This window comes from Nannobrachium achirus (assembly GCF_963921795.1).
Source record: "Nannobrachium achirus genome assembly, chromosome: 10".
Taxonomy (NCBI): Eukaryota; Metazoa; Chordata; class Actinopteri; order Myctophiformes; family Myctophidae; genus Nannobrachium; species Nannobrachium achirus.
In genome coordinates, this window is record NC_137819.1 from 26300383 (window position 1) to 26309217 (window position 8835).

An 8835-nucleotide genomic window follows, 5' to 3' on the forward strand; every position below is an offset into this window, starting at 1 on the left:
ACTCACAATTTATACTTAAGTTAAAGTATCAATACAGCAATGTAGAAATACTCTGTTACAAGTAAAAGTCCAGAATTCAAAATCTACTTGAGTAAAAGTATGAAAGTATTGGCATCAAAATGTACTTGAAGCACAAAAAGTAAAAGTACTAAATGTTTGAAAAAGCTCACAACGCATCGCGATGCGATGCATTGTGTTGTGAGCTTGTAGATCGCTATTTTCAAATAGCCTAGGTATAAAATAGGGCTAAAGTGGATTAATGTATGTTTTATAATATACTCCTTTATACCTGCAAAGTGACTAGTAACTAGAGTTTTCAAATAGTAAAAGTACAATATTTGGATCCGAGATGTAGTGGAGTAGAAGTAAAAGTATTAACAATTGGAAATACTCAAGTAAAGTACAAATGCCTCAACATTGTACTTAAGTACATTACTTAAGTAAATGTACTTAGTTACTTTTACACCACTGGGTCCAGCACCTACGGGCATCAACAATTCCCGACAGAGCAAACAAACCGGCAAACTGGCTGAGTCACCGACTTCCACCGCCATCTGCGTGCACAGGCACGCTCTTGCCGCTACGCCTCACGCCATCTCTCACACAGAGCGTATCTATTTTAAAGAGAGATTACCAGACATTATAATCCAATTATAATGTATGATGATTCATGAATGAATGCATGATGATAGCCATTATCTTTCTGTGTCTTTCCCATTCTTTTTGTTTGCTTCTTTCTAACTGCCCTACCAGGTGTAGATATACAGTATTGGAATAGCATGAACAATTACGGTCATGAAGAGTAATTAACTGGCTGAATAACTGGACATTTTATTCACAGAGGACTTGTGCATACAGGAGAAGATTTTACAAGAGGTTGACTAAAATCACAAAGAACTAGGAAAGGGTGCTACTCTGAGCTCTCTTCTTTGGCAGCCAGACTGGGTGACCTACCCAGGGCTGTGTCAGTCCCAGCCACAAATCTTTGAAGCAAATTGCAGGCAAACAATAGGGGCCGTCATTGACTCACCATTTTGTGCTTAATTTGGTGAAACACACAATGGCCCTCCCTATGGGTGGAAAGTGAAATTGCTTTGGCTCAGTGTTCAAGTGAGTTTCTTTTCTTTTCTTTATTTTTTTACTTTTTTAGCATTTTGTTTTTATTAAATGGTGCCCCTGTGAAATGACTTCGGGTTGCGGGTTGCAAGTTACTATGAAAAGCTCCAGCTCTCTGTCAGTCCGTCAGTCCCTCTGTCCGTCACGTCACGTCACACTTTTGCCCCTACTCTTATCTCTGCCACCGTTGGTCCTATCGATACCAAACTTTGCACACACACACTCCTTGGCTGCCAAACCACAACCTCCGCCCCTGATTTCTCACATGCCCCTTTTCTAGCGCCACCATGAGGCCCATTTTTGCAAAACACATTTCTGGACTCCTACAGATTTTGGCCTAAAATCACGCAAAGCGGTACACAGTATCTCTAAAGTCATGTCATCAACATGGATCTGTCCCATTTCCCATATTCCCTCCTGATTGGCTACGATTGCCTTCTAAAGTTTGTCTATGGGACGTAACTGTCGCTTATGTCCCGATTGGGAGTCTTACTGATTTAAATAAATGTAATAGAATCATGTCATATCTCTGTGATAATTGGATGAATGACTTTTGAATGAATGAAGAATTAGTTTCCAGTGGAAAGCCTCACACATCCCAAGAGAAATAAATGACACAGCCTTTCTGCCTTTGTATTTGATGTTATGCTTTTGAAACTGATATTATCCTAGATAAAGTACTATGTTCTATCCGTCTGTCTTTCAATGTTATATGAGATACTTAAAGTGTGGTTCCTGTGGAAATAAGCCTCGGCTTTCTAGGATCTCCTTTTAGTTGACCTTGTACCAGTGATTTGTACTGTCATGAAACTGTACTTTTTTCTATTGCAAACTTCTAATAGATTCTTCAATCAATCAATCAATCAATCAATCATGAAATTAACTTTTTCAGCCGTCACATTGCATGATAGAACTGTTGTAAAGATTATGTGCCATGCTGTCATGTCACAGGGTACATTTTACAACTCAAAAGCGTGACATCCTTCTTTTGTAGAAGACGGACTCGGCTTGATGAAATCAGAGATCTCAGAGCAGAGGGATATCCCTCAGTGAGTGGTTCAGGAGCAAAAGGCCACAGAACTCACAACAACATTTTTGAAAGAAAGAAAGTGTTTGTTAGGCCGTCTGCAATCTGTTATTTGTGAAACAGCGTGAAAGGAGCCCTCCACATGTAGCGCTGTGTTTCCTAAACAATTGGCACAATCTAGAATTATGATGTTTATCATTCTAAAGCTACAGTATGTTCTTGCTGTTCTACAGACAGCCAACCAGTTGAAGAAAATGGTAGATTGAGGCTTTAACCTTTGCTTTTATGAAAGACCATTATGGTTTTATGGAACACGCTTCTGAAGATCAATACTATTAACTCAGGGGTCTTCAATGTTTTCAGGTCAAGGACCCCTTAGCTGAGAGAGAAATGAATCAGGGACCCCACTGCATATTGTATACAGTGCAATTGCATGTTGCAAATTAAACATTTTTAGAGATGTCATAGATAGCTTTATAGACATATTTGACAGCACTATGTTGTGTAAATTAATGTATTTTGCGTGTTTGAACACATGATCTTTTCCATTAATACAGTATGTTGGATTCATGTTAATGTGTTTTCAGATATTTAACCATTTAAACCCTCAATACATTGTGAACTTGACCTTTGGTTCTGTACTCTGTCTGCTCTTTTCCCCCCTATACTCCAAATCTCTCCACTAAAAATAGCAGATCTACAAGCTAAGAACGTGTCGCAGCATGATGTTACGAGCTTATAGATCTGCGATTTTCGGCAAATGTTCCCCCAGAATAGGAATTGGTTAAAAACTAAGTTCGTATCACAAAAAGATTTGGTGGCCTGTAGTAACTCCGAGGACCCCTTGGGGGTCCCGGACCCCCTGGTGAAAAGACATGTAAGCAATTGAACATGTATTCCATCGCTAGTCTTTAATCTCATCAAAATGGCGTTTGAGACTTGTATGTATGTGTGAAAACTGCAAATAAAGATTTAAGTAAAAAACAAAAAAAAACAAAATGGCGTTTGAGAACGTCAAAGCGCTTCAATGTACTGTAGGGTCACAATGGAAACAAGTCCCCAGGAGCTTTTAGTGTTATCCTTTTAGACTCGCTGTACCACGTGCTGTATTCAATCAATCAATCAAAATGCGAGCGACATAATTTATCTCCGACCCCTGGCTCCATGCAGTCTTCCTGGATGATCTATTAATCTGACATGACTTGTTGTCTTGTTGTTTGTAGCCTGGCTCCCTTCAACAGGGTGCGCCGTTTTTAGAAAGCTCCAAGACAAATCTAGGCGTCGCTTCATGAGGTAACGCACCGTAGGTTTCACATTTTGATGTTACATGAGTTCAGGTCAGCCCGTTTTGTTGCTACAAAGCAAATGTTTGCGAAAGTATTATGCATGGTGAGGGGATTGACGCAGGCATCCTGAGCATCGCCTCCAACCATCTGGCCGGCCTAGTCAACCGTCCTCTATGGAGCTTTGTGCCGTGATTTTCTGTAACAGATTTTCACATTCACATTCACGAAGTGGGCTTAGGAGAGTACGGCTTTTTACAATGACAGCCTACAAAAGCAGGCTGAACCTGCTGCCGAGGGGGTTGGAGCTCATCGGTTTGGAGATGTTAATGTTTCCAGAACGTATTTGTTCTTTAATGCCTTCATGTCATCCATTTAATGTTCTTTTTTGGGGGGAGTTGTAGCCTGGCAGCAGTCGTTTAATAAAAAAACTTCTCTGTGCCTTGTAGTCTGGAAATGTGGGGTGTCCATTATTGGAGGGAAAAAGTGTAAGGGTATGCATCTCTCTCTCTCTCTCTCTCTCTCTCTCGCTGCACGCCTGTGTGTACGTGTCTGGCTGTGTGTTAAGTGTGTGCGTATGCAGTGCACCATTGTTTCAAAGTACTAGGTCATCCATCTCCATTAGGGTGAAGCAGAATGCTTGACTCACATTCAGGAACAATCTAATTCTGCTAAAAAACACCTCACTCGACCCATCTCTTCTTCATTCTCTGCATTGCCTACTACCTCTACCTCTCTACCTCTCTCTCTCTCTCTCCCCCTCCATCGCTCTCAGTAGGATTTAAGCAACAGCCGATGAAAACCTCCCAAGCATGTCTACAATAATACCACAGGCACATATACAAGATACAATGTCTCAGACCGCACCTTGTTCTAACCCGTCCTTTGTGTGTCCATCCAACGAGCACGTACCGTCCGTGTGTGCGTGTGTGTGCGTGCGTGCGTGCGTTCGTGCGTGCGTGCGTGCGTGCGTGTGTGTGCGTGCGTGTGTGTGTGTGTGTGTGTGTGTTAGTGGGGGGGGGGGGGGGGGGGGGTGGTCCGTGTCTGTCTGAGGGTGGTTATTATTCTGTGGGCAGAGCAGAGAGTGCAGCTCTGTGTTAGACCAGGGCTGCTGCGAGTATTTCAGCCCTGGATCCAAGCGGAGTAAAGCGTGACACGCTGGAGCACACCCAGGCTTTCATCGTGCCTGGTCTATTTTGGCCCAGGGCCCCCGCCAACCCATCGCTTCTCACCAAAGAAACCAGAGTAAAATAGTAAATAAAAGTTCCAGTGTAAGAACTCAAACTGTAATGTAAAACTCAAACTATGAGCTATACCGCTACAGCAAAAAAAAAATAAGCTTATTCTTATTCCAAGTTCAAACATGACACGCCAGCAAATATTATACAGAGCTATATTTCCAAAATGTCATCTAACTTTTTAATAGAGTGGCTCCTATAGTGGCAGAGCCGTCTAGAAGAGAGTCAGTGTGTGTGTGTGTGTGTGTGTGTGTGTGTGTGTGTGTGTGTGTGTGTGTGTGTGTGTGTGTGTGTGTGTGGGGGGGGGATCTCGGGATCGGCACTCTAAATACTTGAGTATTTTTCACGAGTATACTCGGGATCGGCTAGAAATGAGTTAAATGTAATGACCATGAGGACTCAAATAGGCATTGTTTTATATTACACTAACCTTGAGCATAACTCGAACCCTAAACTATAGCTTTGCCTATAACCTGATCCAACAAACAGTGCCCAACCTTAACTACAACACTTCAAGTTATATAAGCCTCAACCACAAGAATATCTGAGCCATTCATAACCACAATCATCAGAGAGTCTGTATTAACTGTTTGAGTGCACACAATTGTTGTTTTCTTTTGTGCATTTCTACAGTAGGCCTACACAGAAACGCTGTAACGATATAATTGACAAATATCATAATTTATGGACAGGACTTTGCGCAGGATATACCAACCCCAGAAAGAACTTTATTGATTCAAGATATTCCAACCTCGTGTTCCTCTATTCATGAAATAATGTGATATTATGTTTTGAATCTCTTTTGACCCCTGTCAAATTTTGAGCGGTCTTCATTTGAGATTCAGCCGGTCGCACAATGCTAATGCCACCATTTGAAATAATCACACGTCTTCATTTTCCTGCGATGCCTGACAAATGGCAGCATGACCAAGAAGATAGCCATCCTGAATCCTGATCCTCTATGACCATGCTAAAAGAGTCAATTGGGTATGGCAAAGTATGGCAGCTCCCATACCTTGCCTCCAGGGGAAGAAAATAAACTTCTTAAAATAATTTCACGAATGTCTCTATCACTATCCATGTTGATTATTCTGTTATTAAATTACTTTAAATTAACTACAATGCAATTAGAACAAAAATGTTTTCACAATTCTCCACAATACTTGTATCTCAACAAAATGATTAATCATCATTATCATGCCTGTTGCTAAGGTATGGCAACATTACTGGTGTCATACACTCGCTCGAAGGCACGCGTGCATGACACCAGTCATGTTGCCATACCTTAGCTCAGGGGTCTTCAACATTTTCAGACCAAGGACCCCTTAGCTGAGAGAGAGATGAAGCAGGGACCCCCACAACCTGTTCATAGATTCCATCTAGTTTCATCGTTGACAGTACAATCATCAGTGTATTTTGGATTCATGTACATTTGTGTTATCAGATATGTAACCACTTGAACCGTCAATACTTAATAAACTTGACCTTTCACTCTGCACTTAATGTGCTCTTTTTTCCCCTCTACGCCAAACCTCTTTGCCAAAATCAAATCAAAGTTATTTTTGGCTAAAGATCTCAGAATATGGTCGTTGGGGTTCAAGTGGTTAGAAAAAGGAGAAAAAAGTTTCTATCACACAAAGATTTGAAGGACCCCCTGTAGTAACTCTGAGGACCCCCTAGGGGTCCCGGACCCCCTGTTGAAGACCCCTGCCTTAGCTTTTGCTGAACTGATGCCACTGCTATCGGGAGGAAGTGAGTGTGTGTGTGTGTGTGTGTGTGCGCGTGTGTGTGTGTGTGTGTGTGTGTGTGGGGGGGGGGGGGTGAACACCACATGCAAGCCAGAAGACCACGCTGGAAACTATATTATTCAAACAGCACAATTCATTACTGGATCAGCATGACTGAGCAGAATCTCAAGATGAGGAACATTATAATCCTCAGACTCAGACAATCCCAATAACCAGTGGTGGGGAAAGCTACTGCGATGTGTTTCACTGAGTAAATATACTGAGTTACAATCCACCGCGAGCGGTGCAATAACACACTGATTTCCCAGTTTGATTGCCGGCTCTGCCCACGGACGTGGCGGTGTTGTGATTCGGGCCAACAGGTTCAGCGAGAGACCCTGCCCTCAGGCTGTTGGGCTGATCAATAAACATGGCTGACCTCACTCCATAAACAAACACTGTTCTACACCTGCTCTGACCCTCTGGGTGACTCATTCATTCATTCAACAGCCCAGCCAGTATAGTGGTTCTCCAACATTCTCATTTCAAGAAAAAATATTTTGTTCCAGGAACCCCCATGTAAGATTGGTGTTTGTTTTTTTAAATAGCCTAGCTGATATTTTAAGACATTCACCGCCAAAGACGACTTAAAACCTCATTTCAGGGTTTTCAATGATTACGCTAGAGGGCGCTCTTTGCCAATGTATGAATCGTGCAAGGTCGCTAAGAGACGGATACAACCGGAAATGACGTCATCCCCAAAAAAAAAATCGCCCCATTCAAATTAGATTTGGAAAAATCCATATATTATAGTTCTGTCCTGTGCAGGACAGGCCAAACCTCATTGAACAATCTTTTTGTTCAATGAGGTTTGGCCTAGATGGAAATGTGTCTGTTGTCTGTGTGTTTCCTTACTTTTTTAGACTAGTCGTGTAGTGTATGTGTTACAAAATCACTGTCTAAACGTCCACAATAGGACCGTCATTCTTGGACTTTTGGTATTTTGCTGAGTGGCCCCTGAGCCATCTTAAGTTGAGTAGCCCTGCTCTATACACTGTAGTCAGTGTAGTCAGTACCCTTTGAAGCCCCTTGAAGTCTTCTACCATGTCAGATGTCCACAGTCTCCTCAGGCAAAGTGCCCTCCGGACCTTCACATCCGAGTCTGTCGAAACAGTCTCAGCACCACTTCGAACACTGTCCTGTCCTATCCTGTCCCTTAGTTTAGTTTTCTTGGCATTGAGATTGATGCCGATCTTCCTGCACTCCGTTTCTAGTGCTAGTTCTGTTCCTTTCTCTGTTGTGTCTGAGGCTAGGGCAATGGTTCTCAACCTGTGGGTCGGGACCCCCAAATTATTTTGGAGGGTCCCCAGATGTTTAGCTGTTAACATTGTTTTCTCACTCAACGGTAAACAGACAAACATACAGTATAAGTGTATACAGGGTATCTGCACATTTCTAAAATGACAATTTAAGGACATTAAAGACCTTTTTAGTACCTCTGGTCAAACATTGGTCAAATTGTCAAATATTAGAGGCAGAAAATAGCCGATCTACATGCGCACACAACGCCTCGCATCGGCTATTTTCACAATGGAATAGATCGAGTCAAACTAAATGTAATGCCAACTCCTACAATGCCAAGTGCTTGCGCAGGGTGGGGATCCCCAGTTCAAATATGATTATTTTGGGGGTCACGGCCTGAAAAGTTTGAGAACCACTGGACTTGGGCACAATAGCCAATGTATGGATTAAAGTGGCTAAACAGATTCTTATGCTAATTTTGGTGAGGACACACGTTGAGAAAAAAGGAACTATAATGTGCACTGATTTTTGCATTTATGGATGTGCACACCACCTTATAATTTGTGTAATACAGTGTCATGTAAAGTGGCTTCATATAAGGCTTATATTATAAGCCAAACACCAAGCTAGTGTCTTAGAAGGCTACACACAAGTATGGATGGGACGATATGAAAATGTCATATCACGATTATTGTGACCAAGGAAATCGCGATTTACGATATTATCACGATAATCAAAATATCCCCGACATCCATTATCATCCTGGGGCAGAACTTGATCTACAAGCTTGTAGATCTCTATTTTTTGGCAAAGAGATTTGGTAGAGAGTGAAAAAAAGACTGTATCAAGTACGTATATTATAAGTACGTTTTACCAAGTACGGTTTAAGTGGTACTAGATATGCAGTTCGGCAAATAAAAGGTGAATTGATCCCTGTGCATGACGGAGGACGATATCACGATAAATAGCATTTCCACGATATGATTATCGTGATAATATTGCGTATCGTCCCATCCCTACACACAAGTATTCACAGTGAAGACATTCGATTCTGAAATATAGTTATATTTATTGAGGAGTACATGGGAACTTTGCACATAAAATATTCTACCCATTTTACCCCATGTTGTATCTCTAGTAGG